The 18960-nt window shown below is 41.5% G+C and overlaps 1 protein-coding gene across 9 annotated transcripts in view; it reads left to right on the plus strand.

The window, feature by feature from the left end:
* The first annotated feature begins 881 nt into the window (after positions 1-881).
* Positions 882-18960, plus strand: part of ZNF644 (zinc finger protein 644) — a 150836-nt gene continuing 132757 nt past the window's right edge. For 5 of the 9 annotated variants that reach the window (XM_033916245.1, XM_033916251.1, XM_033916247.1 and 2 more), the window contains exon 1: positions 882-1603. The gene's annotated coding sequence lies outside the window, so the exon portion shown is untranslated. The remainder of the gene's footprint in view (positions 1604-18960) is intronic. The other 4 variants (XM_033916248.1, XM_033916249.1, XM_033916244.1 and 1 more) reach the window with 2 other exon arrangements.

Genomic DNA, 18960 nt, shown 5'->3' on the forward strand with positions numbered 1-18960 from the left:
GATGTTAATATCTTCTATACTGTATTTTTTTTCACCTCTTAGTTTTATTATAATCTTACTGTGCAAGATGTTATGCTTGGGAATATTATATAAAATTGATAAATAAAATTAAAAAAAGAAAAGAAACTGAAATATTGGATATGGCAGTGGAAGGCAAGGTAGAAAGATGAAAGTTGAATGGAGAAAGAAGAAAATATCAAATGGGCAGGAGACCTTGGTAAGCAAGTTAACAGACGACAAACAGAAACCAGAGCCTGGGACCAACATGATTTGAATAATAAAATGATCAGACAACAAAGGTAGAAAAAAATAATTTGATTTTCTGTTTTGTGATTATATGTCAGATTTGAAATGTGTATTCTACCAAAGACAGTCAACCTAAGCTAGGACTTAACCGAGAGAGAAAAGGTCTTTTTAAATTTGTTTACACCACAGCACTGGCATGGGGTAAAGAGGGCAAAAGGGGTGGAGTTGGGGTGTGTGTGAAAAGGTTACAAAAATAAACACGCCAGGGCATTTGAAAAAAAAAAAAAACAAGGAAGGAAAGGAAGGAAAAATGAATTGAATCGATTTTTTTTCCCCTAAATCGGGCAGCACTAGTCGTTAGTAGCTGTATAGAAGCTCTCAATAAAAATAAACCTCCTGGGAGGTACAACGCTATGTTTTCTTGTTTTGGAAGTAATAGTCAATAAGTTGCTGAATAATAGCACTTGAAATGTAGCACAAAAGGTGAAAAGGAGCCATCAATTCCCACGCTTCCTACATGATTTCTCTCTTTCTCTCCACCGCTCATAACAAACGTCAAACACGCCCCGGCTCACAAGTCCTCCTTCTCCAGTGATACAGATGACCGTAGAGCAGGGTACGCATGCGCTAGCTCCTTCACGTCGGGTGACGCGTGGCTCTGGACTCGGCGAGCAAGGTAGTTACGTCACACTCGGCGTCCTTCCCTACGTTCAGTCTTTTTGCGCCGGCGCAAATTTAAATCTCAAAAAGAAAAAAAAAAAAGTCTCAGCGGTGTCACGGGCAAGGCCGGGAGTTGGGTGTGTTTCGAAATGTTTTTTTGTAGCAGTGTTGTGATGCTTTAGTGTATGCAGAGTTTTCTTCCCCGCCCTATGGTCCTTAGTTGGGCAGAAGTAGCCGCAGACTCCTGCGGCCTCCATACACTCGGCTCGGGTCTTCTGGTTTATGCCGGATAAAGCAGGTGGGTTTCGTGAGGAGCAGCCTGCTCCCTTTCCCTTTAAATCGTACCCGTTGTTACGATTAGGGTTCTCTCTGCTCTGGAGCGTTCCTTATAAATCGCAGGTAACTGTGTTACAGTCTGAGACGCCTTTTGAATCCTGGGAAGTGTAGTGAGGCTGGGGGGGAGGGTTCGACTGACGCATTTTGCCGCACAAGGTAATATGGCGTCGCGGCAGCCTGTGCAGCGGATTGAAGCAGTGATTGGCGATTTCCAGCGGCCAGGCCTGAGAGCTGCAGGCTCATTGCAGACGGGCAGGTGAGCGGCGAGAAGCAGCGTGGCGGAGAGTACGAGCCACTGGTTTGGGCATCTTCATTCTCCCCTGGGCAAAGGCGCGTACGGCTGGGGACCTCAGGGCTCTGGGTGAGTGCGGACAAAGGGTTGTTTCAGGTTGAATGTGAGTGTTTTGTTTAATCACGTGAGGCACTCTAGCCAATGAGGGCGCACGCAGCGTGAAGAAAGATATAAATAGGCGGCCTGTAGGACAGGCGACCGCCATTGCAATGTGTTAATTTTGGCAAGTAAGGATAATGGGAAGTGAAGATTCTGTTCACTTCTCACCTTGCATCCCGACCCCTTCGCTAAACAGTTTGTTTCACCAATATTAAGGGGCAGGTGTATGTGCAAGCACTTTTTCTTTAGGTCCTTAATGCCTTCCTTAAAGGTAGTTAAACGCACTAAAAGCTTCTGTCTTTGCACTTGTCTATTTTTTTTTTTTTGTAGCTGTGCAAGAAGAAGATAAACAATGATTAGCGTTAGAGTGGTTTTGCATTTTATATTCACTACCAAGCTCCGATCTAAACACTGTAAAATTTTGCTGACATATTTGCTTAACGTGTAAAACCAAGACACAAAGAAGTCAAACATGCTACCACACACATGCTACTGGCACATTATCACCTTGTGATGGGTTCTGGTGATCTCATTTTACACATAGTAGACCTGTGTGATCTGGATACAGTACTGTAAAATAGTTCTAAGTATAAAGTGGTCTGTCACTGTGATTTAAGATATTCAGTATAGAATTCTGAACTGTAATTTCAAAACTATTGGAATACACGTTTGTTCCTTTGATACTTCATTCAAATTTTTTTAGTGTTAGTTCTCTTAAGGGTGGTATATCAGAGTGGTTTGCTATCTATATCAATTTTAGAGACACCTAAGTGGTCCAGTGGCAGAGGGTTAAGTGATTTCTGTTTTTTTTAATGAATGTTTAATATTCATCAAAAGCACAAGGCCTTTGAAAAGGCTGGGTGGTCCTGAGGGATGGTGGTCATTTGACTTGTGAATGTAGTAGTTTCATGGTCATGCATTACTAAAGCAAATATGATTCAGAGTCTATCTACATAATAGTTACTGCTGCTTTTTTCTCAATCATTTTTTTTAACTTTAATAGTGATGACTTGAAATTTGATCACAAAAACATCTCTGTCTCCCACTTTGTGTCAAGTGGCCCCAAGAATACACCAAACAATTATAAAGTGGACCTCAACATCCCAAAAGGATCAGTACTCGAGGAGTCCATAACTCCACCAAAGAGTCTTAATTTTTTAATTATTGGTCTGCTCCGGAAACAGGTCAGAGAGAGAAAAATTCCCCTCAACAAATAGGGAAGAAAAGGTCTCTAGCCAAAAAACTGGGCATTTATCAACTAACTCAGAAAGAACACGTGACACAAAAAAGATAAAAAATATCTACGAGGTTATAATATCAGTGCTGAGTGCTGCACCTCAAAAAATGCAAAACACAATCATCCAACTTGTATTTAGCTTTCAAACAGAAAGTGCAGTTTCTCAAAGTTCCGTCTTCTGCCGATCAAATGATGTTTGTAATCCACCAAACTGTTATACCAATTCGTCATCCAGATGCAGATCACCCATATTCCAACACTTACACTCAACAAGAGTCCTTGCATGACCTCTTTCTGGCCTGTTTCCAGAGCGGACCAATGATTAAAAAATTAAGACTAAACTAAACCTTAGATTTATATACCGCATGATCTCCACAATCGTAGAGCTCGGCACGGTTTACAAGAGTTGAGAGAGAAAGGAACTCCAATGAGATTAAAGGGTATAGTGAGAAGGATATTTGGGGGGCTTAGGATGCTAAAGATGGGGTAGGTATTACATTTTTGAAAAAAGCCAGGTTTTCAGATGTTTGCGGAAGAGTTGGAGAGAGCTCAGGATCCGGAGGGGGGAGGTAAGGTTGTTCCAGAGCTCAGTGAATCTGAAGGGGAGGGAGGTCCTTAGTTTTCCTGCACGGGAAATGCCTTTTAATGAAGGAAAGGATAATTTTAGTTTGTGAGTGGGTCTGGTGGTATTAAGATTTAAGGAGTTCCAGGAGAGTGGGATGAAGGGAGGGAGGATGCCGTGAAGGATTTTGAAAATTAGGCAGGCGCATTTAAAGTGGACCCTGGTGGAGTTATATATTCTTCGAGTACTGATTCTTTTGGGATTTTGAGTCCATTTTATAATTGTTTGGTGTACTTGTGGAGCCACTTGACACACAAATTGGGAGACATTAGATGTTTTTGTCTTTACCTTGAAGTATTATTGTCTTCCTTTCCCTAGATTTTTTGATAGCTGAAATTTGATCATACATTTATGATAGTACACTTGTTTCATATGACACACTAATGTATGCAAGAGTGAGAAATTACAAATAGGTTTTAGTGTTAGAACTCTTTGGTGTTATCTTTAAATCTCTTTTATGGGTTTCTTTTTGTTGGGGGCAATTACTCTGTTGGTTAATTTTGCGCATACTGTAGTACTATGACGGGCATGACCCTCGCTCCTAAGTCAGGGCAAGTGAAGTATCTCGGTCTCTCAAATGTACTGTTAATGGTTGTTGTAGTACTTGCATACTGTATGTACACTTTTTAAAGCCTATTTAATCATCAATTTTAATAATAATAGCTTTATTTATATCCCGTCATACCTTTCAGTTCAAGACGATAAGAGATGCTGATAACAGCAAGTTAACATTGGTTGGAATTGGGAAGGGAGTTGGAGCATTCCATGAGTAGAGGCTGACTGAAATTGCTTTTTCAGTTTTGGCCAAAATAGAAACTACACCAAAACTTTCTGTAAGCTTTCAGCCAAAACTCATCACCTGTTTTTGGCTTAAGCCTAAACCTCAATTTTGGTTGTACGACTGTGAACCAGTAGGAGTTGCTGGAGATTGTGAAGCTTGCAGTCTTCACCCCTCTGCTAAACCCATAAAATCCAAGCCAGAATATAATAATGTAAATAATGAGACTGCATTTTATCTCCAAACAAAATTAGTGTCTACAACATGGACTGCAGCTGATGAAAACTGAAACTGCAAGCCACTGTGCTTTTACAGTGACCAAGGAGCTTATTCCAAATTTGCAAATTTTAATTTCTGTTAAATACTTTTGATACAGATATTTATTTGGAGCACTAATGTGCAAGATTGCAGCACAAACCAAAAAAAAATGGTAGCACCTCTGCCAGATTATTTTACAATCCATGCGCTCTAGTGCTGTAGTAAGAGCAGGTGCCATGCCCCAGTTGTGGCAGCCATTTTGAAGCAGAGCTGGAATGGGCAGGAGTAACTGGGAATCACTCCTGCCCCAGCTATTTGCTAGATCACCAGGAGGGCCTGTGGGTGGGAGCAGGCACTCAGGGGAGGGGGGGTCTAGGAGGAAGGTATAACCACTATGGGGAAAGAGGGGGAAGACAAACAAAATACGGTTATTTCCATCTCAGACTTTAAAACATGGCTGAATTTGAAACCAGGCAGAAAATGGATTTTGGGACATTTTCAACTCTAGTCGAATCCAAAATTTGTTTGGCCTCTAGCCAGAAACTGGCAAATGTATAGACTGCTTAGTTGATTGCCATATGTTTGTGTTTTTCTGTCCTTCTGCTAAGATCCAGTAAGAGTGCAAAACAGATTCATTTTGGAGATGCAGGGTTTTTAAAAAAAAATTATAGGGACTAACATACTAACGCTATGAAAAAGTTTGCAAGATAATTGACTGCTTTATGTGACAGTTTTTGCACATTGCCATGACTGGGAACTTGTATACTCCTGGCTGTGGTAACGTGCAAGAAATTGTAACAAAAGGGGACAGGACACTATGTCCTTTTTAGGTCTGTGGCCTGCTATACTCCCTAGCCCTGAACTGGGGCTCAAATTTAAAAAAAGAGGGACAAAAACGAGAAGTGATGTTCATCTGTACTAACTACACAAGTGACATTGTGCAGTACTTTTACTGTGCCCTAACGTAGAGAATGACACAGGGACAGAATTTGTCCGTATCTCCGCAGATAACCATGAGAAACCATCCCTTGTCATTCTTTAGTGTCTATATCAGCCTCAGTCCTACACCAGAATTCTTCAATGCAAGACTTGAGGATCAGTGCTGTGCCCAATCATACTCTGATTCTTCCCTCTGTCCTTAAAGAATGACACGGGGGATGGTTTCCTGTAGTTAACCGCAGAGACAGGGACAAATTATTTCAGTCTTTATTAACTTGTGTGCAGTTCAGTGAATCACATGACATGCAATGCACACATACATGCCATGCAGTGCACACACACATGCCTTGCTTGGTAACTGCTTAGTGCACTTCAGTAAGGAGGCCCCTTTGTTTTATGTTCTTTTTAGAAGAGATATGTGCTTATTTACTGAAAAAACATCTGAGGATCCTTTCTATTACTATGAAGACAACATTTCTCAACATACAGTGGTGAGAAGTTGAGCAATATGCTCGGTTGCATTAGATTTCCAAGAATAATTCTTTTATACCGTAGAGCAGTGGCCTTCGCTAATTTTTAAGCGAGGGCCGTTTTGGATCCAAAAGTGCTGGAGAGCTGACAAATATCTTCCTACTTTGGGTCACGATACCAATAACGTTTCACGACATTCATTCCTACCAGAACACCTGGCCTTGGTCACACGTGAAGAACATAGATAAACCCTATGCAAATACAGGACCACAAACTAAAAATCTGAACATACACAAACGAAACCCTAAGATGCCAGACTCTGCATGTAGTACAACAACGGAGAAATAGAAAGAAATGCATTTCTGCTTGAACAGTGCAAAATATAGACAGCAGTTGTAAATTCTCAAAACTGACATATTTAAATTACTAAATTGAAAATAAAATCATTTTTCCAACCTATGTTTGGTGATTTTATTTTATTTTTCTAATCATCTTTTCCTAGTCTTCACTTCTTGTTTTTCTCTCTCCTTTTTTCCCTTCTGTCTGTGCTCTTAATTCTCTTGTGAGGGTCATCTTATCCATTTGCTGTTTTTCTCTCCTTCACTTTCTGTCCTACATCCATCTTTTGGCATTAACTTTTAACATTCAACTTTCTTCCATTTTTTTTTTTTTTGCTTCCTTCTCAGATCTGTCTGCTTTTCCATATCTTCCCTTCCCATCAATCCATGAGCACTATCTCCTCTGTCTCTGCCCTTCCCCTCCATCCATGGATGCTGTGGATGGGGCACACTGGATGGGCCATTTGTCTTTATTTACCGTCATATTTCTACAGTATGTTTCTCCTTTTTTTCCTCTCCTATTCCTATCTATCCATAAACAGCATTTCTTCTATCTCTTTCCCTCTCATGGTCTTGTCTTCCCCCCCCTTTCCCTCTCCTTTGGTCTGGGATCTTTCTCCTCTCCTTCCCATATCTCTTTTTCCTCCTTCCCTCCTTTCCTCTCCTTTTTGTGGTCTGGCATATCTCTGTTTTTCCCTTCCCCTCTTCCCTACCTTAGTCTAGTGGTCTGACATATCTCTCCTTCACTTCCGCTCTTTTCTGTGGTCTGGTATCTCTCTTCCTCCTTCCCTTTCCCTTTGTCTGGCACCACTGCCTCCTTTCCTCACCCCTCCCGTGATCTGGAATCTCTGTTCCCTTTCTTCGCCTGATTATCTGGCATATTTCTTTCCCTTTGTTCCCCATCTCCACAGTCCATCATCTTTCTTTTACCCTCCCCATATTTCTCTCCCCTCCCTCCCTTGCATCCCCTTGTCTGGCACTACTATTTCCTTTCCTCACCCCTCCCGTGATCTGGAATCTCTCTTCCCCTGATTATCTGGCATATTTCTTTCCCTTTGCTCCCAATCTCCACAGTCCAGCATCTTTCTTTTATCCTCCCCATATTTTTCTCCTCCCCCTTTCTTGCATCCCCTTGTCTGGAACCTATCTCTTCTTCCCTTCCCCGTCCCATAATCTGGCATCTCTTTTTCCCTTCCCATTCTTACCCTGGAGGGAACTCATGGCAGCCATTTATGTTTGCAGCTCTGCACAGGGCAGGAGTGTAGGAAGATCGGTTCAGCCCTGTTTTACAACAAGACCACCAGGCTTTAAAAAGTAAGTTGTGGAGGGAGGCGGGAGTGGGTTAGTTGGCTCTAAGTAAGTTGAGGGGTCTGGGAGGCTGGAGGGAGGTGGGGATGGCTCAGAGTCGACCCCAAGTATTGTAGAGGCATTAAAACAGGGGTGTCCAATGTCGGTCCTCGAGGGCCGCAATCCAGTCGGGTTTTCAGGATTTCCCCAATGAATATGCATGAGATCTATGTGCATGCACTGCTTTCAATGCATATTCATTGGGGAAATCCTGAAAACCCGACTGGATTGTGGCCCTCGAGGACCGACATTGGACACCCTGCATTAAAAAGTAAGTTGTAGTGAGATCCAGTAGGGGTATAAAAACCGTGAATAATCGAAGTTGCGAGTGCATTGATCTTTTTATTTAGGGAAGTCTACTATCATCAACTTAAAGAATGAGTCTTTCTGTAGAAAACCATGATTTAAATCAAGAGTAGTGATTTAAATTGTGATTAAAATAGTGATTAAAATCAGCATGGATTTGATTTAAATGAAATTGATTTAAATCAAGAGTAGTGATTTAAATTGTAATTAAAATAGTGATTAAAATCAGCATGGATTTGATTTAAATGAAATTAATTTAAATGATGATTTAAATCATTAGTCAGACTTGATTAAAATCATCCTGTGACATTATGAATGGATTAAAGCAGGGGTGCCCAATACATTGATCGTGATTGACCGGTAGATCACAAAGGCAAAGTGAGTCGATTGCGGAGCCCATCCCGGGCTCTGTGATAGACTTGTGTTGCCTTCACAATCTACCGGGCTGACCAGCCTTCCTCTCCCCGACGTCAATTCTGCCATCGGAGAGGAAGTTCCGGGCCAGCCAGTCGCTGCCTGGCTGGCCTGGAACTTCCTCTCCAACGGCAGAATTGATGTTGGGGAGAGGAATGCTGGTTGGCCCTTGACGCAGGGAAGCAGGGAGAGCTTGGGGCGGCGGTGGCTTGGGGGCCTGTTCCCCGATGGCAGCGGCAGTGGCTTGGGGGAGGGCAGGCAGGGAGACAGAAGGAAAGAAGGGAAACAAAGAAAGAAAGAAAGAAAAAGGGGCATGAAGAGAGAAAAAAAGAAAGGGATGCAGGGAGAAAGAAAGGGCAGGGAGAGAAGAAGATAAAAGTTGGGGGAATGAATGAGGTCTGGAGGAGGAGAAGCATACAGGCTGAAAGAAGGGAAGAAATATTGGATGCACAGTCAAAAGAAATAGTGCAACCAGAGACTCATGAAATCACCAGACAACAAAGGTAGGAAAAATTATTTATTTTCAATTTAGTGATCAAAATGTGTCCGTTTTGAGAATTTATATCTGCTGTCTATATTTTACACTATGGCCCCCTTTTACTAAAACCGCACTAGCAGTTTTTAGCGCAGGGAGCCTATGAACATCGAGAGCAGCGCGAGGCATTCAGCGCAGTTCCCTGCGCTAAAAACTGCTATCATGGTTTAGTAAAAAGGAAGAGGGTATATTTGTCTATTTTTGTATGGTTGTTACTGAGGTGACAGTGCATAGAGTCATCTGCCTTGACCTCTTTGAAAAAATCCTGGCATATAAATGATAATTACCATTTTCTCTGTGTACAGTGTGCTTTGTGGGTTTTTTTTTTAATTTTATTGTTGGTAGATCATTTTGACTTGGTCGTTTTAAAAGTAGCTCGCAAGCCCAAAAAGTGTGGGAACCCCTGGATTAAAGGAATATATTTACCAAAAAATGTAAACACTGCATGACTATATAGCCTTATGCTAGTACATAATTAAAAACTAATCCTTATTTTTAGTACAATGTATCTAATGGTCCTGAAATGATAGTTTTCTGCAAGCAATTTGCAAGTTGAAATACAAATTTACAGAACCCCGTCAATCATGTTTTCTACTCCATCTTCTTCCCAGGGAGCTGCTCCTACACCCACCCCCAGTTTTCTGCAATCTACTGTAGTTGCTCAGAAGTGCTTCTGCTCTGTGGTTTTTTTTTATTATTTTTGGGTATTGTGGGTTTTTATTTGGAGGCTCAGTGCCTAGAGAGTGTCGGTGCCTTGGAGGCTCAATGCCGCCTCCTGCCTGGGAGAAGATGAAGACCTGGGTGGTGGAGGTCTGCTGCTAGCAGGCTCAGCCCTTGGGGACACCTAGCTAACCAGCATGCTTTGATATTTTTTTGAGCTCAGGGGCCATCTGCTGCATAGCTACTCGCATCCCTGATTTACTTGGGGGCTTGAGTGCATACTCTCTATCATCAGCTTGGAAATGAAAAGAAAGACCAGTGGATTGAATAAGAGTAGCTAGTGGACTTAGAAACAGATTGAATAGAAGTGGAGAAATGATAGATCCTTGTGGAACACCACATAACTATGGGAAGTTGAAGATGTGGTAGATACCTTGTATGTTCGATTAGACAGAAAAGAAGAAAACCAGAATATAACAGTTCCACTAAGGAAGGAAAACTACATTCTCTAATATCTTTGAAAGGAAACAAAGTTTTGATACTGGATGATAGTTTGCCGGGTTTGCTGGATAAAGTGATTTTTTTAAAGAATAGGTCAAACTATAGCAGATTTCCATAAAATAGGAAACTACTGTTGAGAGGCTAGAATTAATTATAGTACAAAATCATCCCAGTTTAAGCAAAAAAATTACTTGCAAAAGTTACGAATCTGGTGCTTAAAGGGACACAGACTAGACACAGAGAAAACTCAAATATAGCAAAGAAATTTAAATTTTGAATATTTAAATTATTTGAATTATATGGGGTCCTCAGTATGAGGTGTTAAGCTTCAAAGAACAGATTGCAAGCAGTCTCTGTCCCTTTAAGCACCAGCTTTGTAGAATTAATTATAGACATGATATGGGGCATCAGTTCAAATTGGGAGATTGTTAGCCAAGAGGATGGAAATAGATCCAAAGAGCATGAGGTCTTATTTACTTAGACAGGATTTTCCACAAGGAAAAAGAGGACTGTAATTGAAATGAAGACCATGTTGAATGGCCTAAGAATGGAATAGCTACATTTTCTGAAAACATACCATATATACTCGAATATAAATTGAGATTTTTGGAGGAGGAGGGCAAACAAAAGAGCCCTTCGGTGGACTGGATGGAGGACTGCCGCTTGATGCCTGGAGGAGCTGGAGAGCAGGGAGGTCTGCGCTATCTGCCAGTAGCGCGCATGTGCACTCCTGCCTGCCACAGACATACGGATCACGCAGGTAGGAGTGTGCATGTGCGCTTAGGGTTTTATTATTATAGATTATTATTATCATTATTATATTAACCTTGTATACACTCCTTTGTAACATATCTGTCATAATGGCCAATATCTTTTTATTTGTTTAAACTGATGTTATTGTAAACGTTGTGTGGTTTTACAGTAACAAAAATATTTGTGTTAAAACTTATGGCAAGGATGTCTAGTCTTTGTAGACTGGCTTACCAGGATCACCCAAGTTTCTAATCTCAGTTTATATTTGAGTCAACTACTTTTCCTCCCTTTTGGGGGGGAAAATGGGGTCTCAACTTATATTTGGATCGACTTATATTCAAGTATATATGGTAAGTGTCTTGTGTCATCGTTAAAGAATAAAGTTGAGAAGCAGGATAAGTGTGCAACACTTTCTGTAAATTGATAATCTTTGTGGAAAAGAATTGTGCTAAAGTTTTAGCTGCAGGGCCTGAACATGATAACTTTTGAGGTTTGGCGTTAATGGAGCGAAATATTGAATAAATGTCTTTGGATGGATTAGATGATTTTTTAAATCAAGTCTTGATAATGTTTAAACTTTTGCCTTTTTTAGATGGAAATTATAATCCCTATGCATTACTCTAGATTTAATTAAGTCAGTAGACAATTTACCCCCTGTTTTACTAAGGTGAGCTATGTGTTTTAATGCACGCTAATGTGTCCATAGATTTACATGCATGCGTTAGAATTTAGTGCATGGTTAGTGTGTGTTATAATATTTAGCGTGTGCTAAAACACTTAGCGCACCTTTGTAAAAGGAGCCCTTATTTTTTTCTGAAATACGTTCAGCATTGTGTGGCTGTCTGGAGGCCATAATTGGTTTTTAAAGAGGTTAGTGAGGTTCAAATCTATCTCGAGAAGGACAAGGATGTCATCTGCATATGTAAATAGAGTTTCAAAGGGAGATAGATGGAAGAATTTCAGAGAAGACATATAAATGTTGAAAAGAATAGGGGACAGGGGTGATCCTGTGGAACATCACATAGTGGTCTCCAATGACATGGTTCCATTCATGTTAACAGTGTAAGAGCGGGATCGTAAAAATTTTGAGAATCAATGCCTATCTCAGAAAGTTGGTAAATTAGGATATCATGGTGGACAACATCAAAGGCCGCAGATAGATCGAATTGTAGTAGGATAGCAAACTTATTACGAGATTGAATCTTTGAGATTAAAGAGGCCAGCAGGGATTCAGTGCTGAAATTGGGTCTGAAGCCATATTGGCAAGGTAATAGAATGGAGAATCTCTCTAAGTAGGATGAGAGCTGAGTGGCCTCGAGCATTTTGGTCAGTAGAGGAATATTTGCTATAGGACGATAGCTGGAAGGGGAGGATGGGTCTAGATCGGCTTTTTTTCAGTAGTGGGGTCAGGGCAATGTGTCCCATTTGAATGGAAAATAGGCCAGATAGTAAGGCTGAGTTGATAAGTCTGGTGAGAGATGAAATAGCCTGCACGGGAATTTTCTCGTAAAGGTAGGAAGGGAACGGGTCCAGGGCACATTTGCAGGATCTTAATTTGTGGCACAGTTTAGAAACCTGGGCTTCGGATACATGTTCAAAGACTGTCCAGGATCTGTCTACTGGGATAGGGTTAGTGTCACTGGGCACTAGAGAATTGTAAGTGCCTGCTGATGGAAAAGAGCTTCTTATAGTAGCAACCTTTTCGTTGAAGAATTTTGCTAGGTCGTCCACTGCTGGAGAGGAGGGGAGAATAGAGGAGTCATTTTTAGAGGTTAAGGAGCGCCAGATGTTAAACAATGTGCTGCTCTGGCTATTGGGTCTGGTGATTTTGTCACCATAGAAATTCTTTGTTGCTTTTTTTAGTACTGTATTGTAGAACTTGATACTGTTCCTCCATGACTGTCTTATCTGCAGGGGATTTCGATTTTTTTTTCCATTTATGCTCCAGTACTTGGCATTTCTGCTTCAGTTCTCTGTGGTACAGAAGATACCAGGGGGGCCTTACGGGAGTAGGAAACCGTTTTAGTAGATAGAGGGGCAAGAGAGCTCCCCCTCTCCACATTAGAAAACAGATCGAACACTCTTCTTTGCTTCAGACCAAATCCCTAACTCTCCCCTCCCCCCTCAACACGGCCCACCTTTCTATACTTTTCCCCCTCCTCCCCCCCAGATCCCTGCCCCCTCCCTCTCATACAATATGCGTTGTTCCCCCCTCTCATAAATTCAATTGTACTCTCTTACAGTACATACCGTATGTGCTCTGTATTAGCCTCTCCTTCACTTAAATTGTCAACGTAAACTAGTTTTTGGCCCTTTGATTGACTTGTTATGTTCTTCTTGTTTTTCAACTGCACTGTATGTAACTCTTCTATTTGTTGTGAACCGCCTAGAACTCCCTGGGTATGGCGGTATACAAAAATAAAATTATTATTATTATTATTTTATGTAGACTTAGAGAGGTTTACCCAGTTGTGCCAGTTGGTTTCTGGGATATCAGGTTTGGGACAAAAGAAAAACTGGTTGAGAAATTGGGTCCAGAACTGTTCGCTTGCAATTTTTTTACGGAAGGTAATAGATTTTGTGGCGCGGGGTTGAACCCCAAGGTGAGACATGAAAATGGGGAGACAGAAGGTACCTAGAAAATGGTCGGACCAAGGGACATGTTCCCAGCGAACACCTTCGGCTAGAGTTTTGTAGTCCATAAGGTCGAGGAAACTAATGATGTCTAGGGTGTGCCCCTTTTCATGGGTTGGAGAGGGTTCAGGAGAGGGAAAGCCCAGAGAGGTGCGAAAGTTGTTACATTGAGTCTGTTCTGCAAACTGTGTTGTACAGAGAAGAGATGCAGTGGAGAAGGTATTAAAGATCAGAGATGAAGGAGATGAGAAGACCCAGCTTGGAGACAGCATGGCGAGACCTAGGAAAACAACATTGTGGCAACTACACTCACCCAGTTAACTTGGCTGGAGCTCTGGAGTCATGGTACAGGTAAGAGAGGCTCAGAGACAACAACATAGGTCAAGGCTTTTCTGAGCAAACCTATGGTGATTTCAGACTGGTTATCACATGCCCAGTTCATAGAAAGGTGTGTAAAAATGGCAACTGTTAGTCATGTGTATAATCAGGAGAGGAGGGAACATTATATTAATCAGTAGGGTGCTCATGAGCCAAAACAGAAGCAAACAAGATATGGCCTCTTTGCTGGAATTTGTTAATAACATTAAATTAACTGTATAAATGACATTTTATTTATTTATTTAGATTTATAGCCCGTCCTCCCCAGAATCCCAGAACGGGTTGCAGTGGTACATTCACAATATATTGGAGACGGAAGATTAAGGGTACATTCACAATATACTAGAAAATTGCAGTAAGGGTTAGAAAGGTGCATTCACAACTTGGCTGAAGACTTCAGATTGATTGAGACCATGGTAGGTGTTCGAGCAGTACAAGTTATAGTATGCCGCAATCAGCAATGAGTCTTAGGTGATCAGTTTCAGTTATAGACTGCTATAGCCTGGTCTTTAAGGTCTCAAAGTAGGTATGTTCTGGTTCGAGAACAGCATGGTTTTTACCACTTTCTGGAAATGTAGCAGGCTTATCTATAGCTTGTATGTCTGGAGGAAGCTGGTCCCATAGTTTTGTCACACTATGAGAGAAGGATCGTTTCTGAGCAGTTTCTAGTTGGAGCTGGTGAGATATGTAGTTGGTGTTCCAGCTGTGATCTGAGTGATCTGGTCAGGTGATAGATGGGGAGTTTTTCAGCTGTATAGTGGGGAGTCATGCCATGGAAATGCTTAAAGGCAATGGTCAATTGTGAAGATGGCCTGTTTTCCTGTGTGTAGCCAATGTACTTCATTCAGTGCTGGGGTTATGGGATCGAAAGGACCAAGGTTTTTCAGTAGCCCGATTGCTGCATTCTGCACTCTTTATAGTCAATGTTGTTCCTTCATAGGAAGGCCGTTGTACAAGCTGTTACAAGAGTCCAGGGGAGATGGCACAAAGGCGTATAGCAGTTGAGTGAAGTCCATGTCAGAAAAGTATCACCGAAAATGCTTTAGTTGTTGTAGGTGGTAGAAGGATGAGGACACCACCTTGGAGATCTGTGCTGAAAATGTAAGGTTGGCATCTAGGATGATCCCTAGATTGCATACTTGGTATTTGGGTATGAGAATGGTGAGGGAAGGTTGAGAGGCTAAATGAATCCATAATAGCTTGGTTTTGGATGGTTTTGACATTTTAAAGGCAATTATATGACTACAGATGTAGTTACAAGTATTTGTACTTTCAAATGAATATTACTTAATTTCTACAAAAAACATTCACCAACAAGAAAGAATGTCCAAATATTCAATATCCAAAGCAACATTCAATATAATTCAGCATTACCTATGGTACCCAATAAAAAAAGAGAAAAGACCTCAGTGTCTAGTAGGGGTTCTAAACAAACTACCCACATAGACAAGCCAATCTCAAAAACTCAAGTTTGAGACCAGCAGACACATCCATAATGGAAACTCTAATCAAACACCAATTAGATAAGATCCTGGATGAGGAGAATCTACGGGATCCCCGACAACATGGATTTACTAAGGGGAGATCCTGCCAATCCAACCTGATCAGCTTTTTTGACTGGGTAACGGGGAAGCTGGATATAGAGGAGTCCCTGGACATTGTGTACCTGGACTTTAGCAAAGCATTCGATAGCGTACCACACCGCAGGTTACTGAGCAAGATGAGTTCTATAGGATTAGGTAACACATTGACGAAATGGGTTGGGAGCTGGCTTGGAGGTAGGCTCCAAAGGGTGGTGGTGAACGGCACCCCCTCCGAAATGACGGAGGTGATTAGTGGAGTACCACAGGGCTCAGTCTTGGGCCCAATCCTATTCAACATCTTTATAAGAGACTTGGCAGAAGGGCTTTGAGGTAAAATAACATTATTTGCCGATGACGCCAAACTGAGTAATGTAGTGGGCAAATGCACAACAGACGAAGATTCAGTGCCCGACAACATGATGCACGACCTACTCCTACTGGAGCGATGGTCTAGGACATGGCAACTCAACTTCAATGCCAAAAAATGCAAAGTTATGCACCTGGGCAGCCAGAATCCATGCAAGTCTTATACCCTTAATGGCGAGATCCTAGCAAAAACGGTAGCAGAACGAGACTTGGGGGTAATCATCAGTGAGGACATGAAGTCTGCCAATCAAGTGGAGCAGGCTTCGTCCAAGGCAAGACAAATCATGGGCTGCATACGAAGGGGTTTCGTCAGTCGTAAGGCGGAAGTCATTATGCCATTGTATAGATCCATGGTGAGGCCCCACCTGGAATACTGTGTGCAATTCTGGAGGCCGCATTATCGCAAGGATGTGCTGAGACTGGAGTCGGTGCAAAGAATGGCCACCCGGATGGTCTCGGGACTCAAGGATCTACCATACGAAAAACGGCTTGACAAATTACAGCTATACTCGCTCGAGGAGCGCAGAGAGAGGGGGGACATGATCGAGACGTTCAAGTATCTTACGGGCCGCATCGAGGCGGAGGAAGATATCTTCTTTTTCAAGGGTCCCACGACAACAAGAGGGCATCCGTTGAAAATCAGGGGCGGGAAACTACGAGGTGACACCAGGAAATTCTTTTTCACTGAAAGAGTGGTTGATCGCTGGAATAGTCTTCCACTATAGGTGATTGAGGCCAGCAGCGTGCCTGATTTTAAGGCCAAATGGGATCGGCACATGGGATCTATTCACAGGGCAAAGGTAGGGGAGGGACATTAAGGTGGGCAGACTAGATGGGCCGTGGGCCCTTATCTGCCGTCTATTTCTATGTTTCTATGTTTCTATCCTCGGTCAAAAACTCCAAGATAAGTAGTTTTATATTATAAACAAAATACAGTCTTTCAGTATCATCACTTATCTGAAAATATGGTATTCCACAAGTTCTTTGACATAGTTCTGAAACATGGAAGCAGGAAAAAACCGGCACAGTGGAGCATAGAGCAATAGCACAGCAGCTAAACAATCATCATCGCTGGCATAAAGGATTCCACAATATCCAACAGGGCCCCCTGTTTCGCAATCAAGCTTCTTCAGGGATTTGCTGCAAAAAAAGAAAAAACGGTTTGTATAAACAATCAAGAAATAAAAAACGATCAAAATCACAAACTGCAGCACAGCTCATAGCATCAGTTAACCCACTTCAGCTCCTGTTATAAAATGCCCCCCCGGCGTTCTATCTGACTTAAGGCTCTCAGCGTCATGACGTGCACATGATGACATCATCTACATTCAAATCTACAGCAAAAAGTCAAAATTCAAACCCAAAAACAAAATCAAAAACAAGCTTTCCATTCCACACAGCCATTCAAACCAATGAGTGAACAGGTCTGAAGAAGAAAAATCCAGCACTGTTCTCTTCGCAGCAGGAGTTGTTTAAAATCACCCCCTCGGACTGAAGGAAACACTCTCTCCAGAACCAAGCAGTGCAGATCTTCAAAATTATGATGTAAATCCATGCAGTGTTGCACCATCGGGGGGTTCCACTCGTTCTCTTACAATACAGGATCGATGTTCTATTAATTTAGTCTTGAAAGCCCTCGATGTCTGCCCCACATAAAGTTTTTGACAGGGACATCTGATGATATACACTATCCCTCTGCTCTCACAGCCTGTAACTTGACGTAAACTATAACTTTTCTGATCTGCTGGGTTCACAAACAATAAACACTCCTCCATCACATCACACATAGAGCAGTGCCCACATTTGGTGTGACCAATCTCCCCACTGTTATACTCATTCCTAACAGAAGATTCAATCACAACTCTACTTGTTGGACAGAACAAATCTTGAATAGTTTTGTTACGAGAAAAAGAAAATATCACAGTGCAGTCCCGAAAACAAGAGTGCAGCAAATCCCTGAAGAAGCTTGATTGCAAAACAGGGGGCCCTGTTGGATATTGTGGAATCCTTTATGCCAGCAGTGATGATTGTTTAGCTGCTGTGCTATTGCTCTATGTTCCACTGTGCCGTTTTTTTCCTGCTTCCATGTTTCAGCACTATGTCAAAGAACTTGTGGAATACCATATTTTCAGATAAGTGATGATATTGAAAGACTGTATTTTGTTTATAATATAATACCAATTATCTTGGAGTTTTTGACTGAGGATGTGTCTGCTGGTCTCAAACTTGAGTTTTTGAGATTGGCTTGTCTATGTGGGTAGCTTGTTTAGAACCCCTACTAGACACTGAGGTCTTTTCTCCTTTTTTATTGGGTACCATAGGTAATGCTGAATTATATTGAATTTTGCTTTGGATATTGTATTACTTAATTTCTACATATTTCAACTATGATTTGATGTAGGTAAAACTCATTTTAAGCAGTTTCTGAAGGTACGAGGACTGTTCAATAATTTATCTATCTGAATATGTGTATGTTGTGACATGTCTCAAGATTACTCATGCATAGTGTGGCTCAATGAAATTGTGGCTTGTGCAATTAAGTAAGAAATTGCTAGATTTGGGGCACTGTTCAGTGATAAAATATCACAAAAGAACGGTAAAAGCCAAAGGAGATCCATGAATGCATGGCTGCAGTTTATGGTGAGTCTTCCACATCAACCTACAAAGTAAAATTTTGGAATAAGCAGTTTGAGTGGTACAGAGTCCATTGAAGATGACCCTCACACTGGACGACCTGTGGAAGCAGCTTCCACAGAAATGTGCAAGAAAGACGAGGGTTTAATTTTGTCAGACATACGAATTAAGGTTTCCCGAATAGCTGAAGAAATGGACACTTCAGCAGGTACAGTTTGGAAAATAATTCATGAAAAGTTGAACATACCCAAGGTTAGTGAAAGATAGCACCATCATTGTGGTAATCCTTCCCTATCAATTTAAGACAAGAACACTGTTTCTAAATTTAAATGAGTCCTCGGAACCTTCCTATTCCAGGCTTTTAATATCTAAAGCCCTTGCATACGTCTTCAGCCTTTGATTTGATTTTGATGCCCTCCTTTTCATCTATTATTCCTTCAAATATTTTTCTTATCCTTTTGGTTTGTCTCTTTCCCCATCCTTAATTTTTGTGATGTATCCTATTACCCTTTTTCCTTTTGTATCCAGTGATACCCAATAGTGTTTTGTTATTGTTTGTGTCCCCCCCCATTT

This window comes from Geotrypetes seraphini, chromosome 12 (genome assembly GCF_902459505.1).
Source record: "Geotrypetes seraphini chromosome 12, aGeoSer1.1, whole genome shotgun sequence".
In the NCBI taxonomy this organism is placed as follows: Eukaryota; Metazoa; Chordata; class Amphibia; order Gymnophiona; family Dermophiidae; genus Geotrypetes; species Geotrypetes seraphini.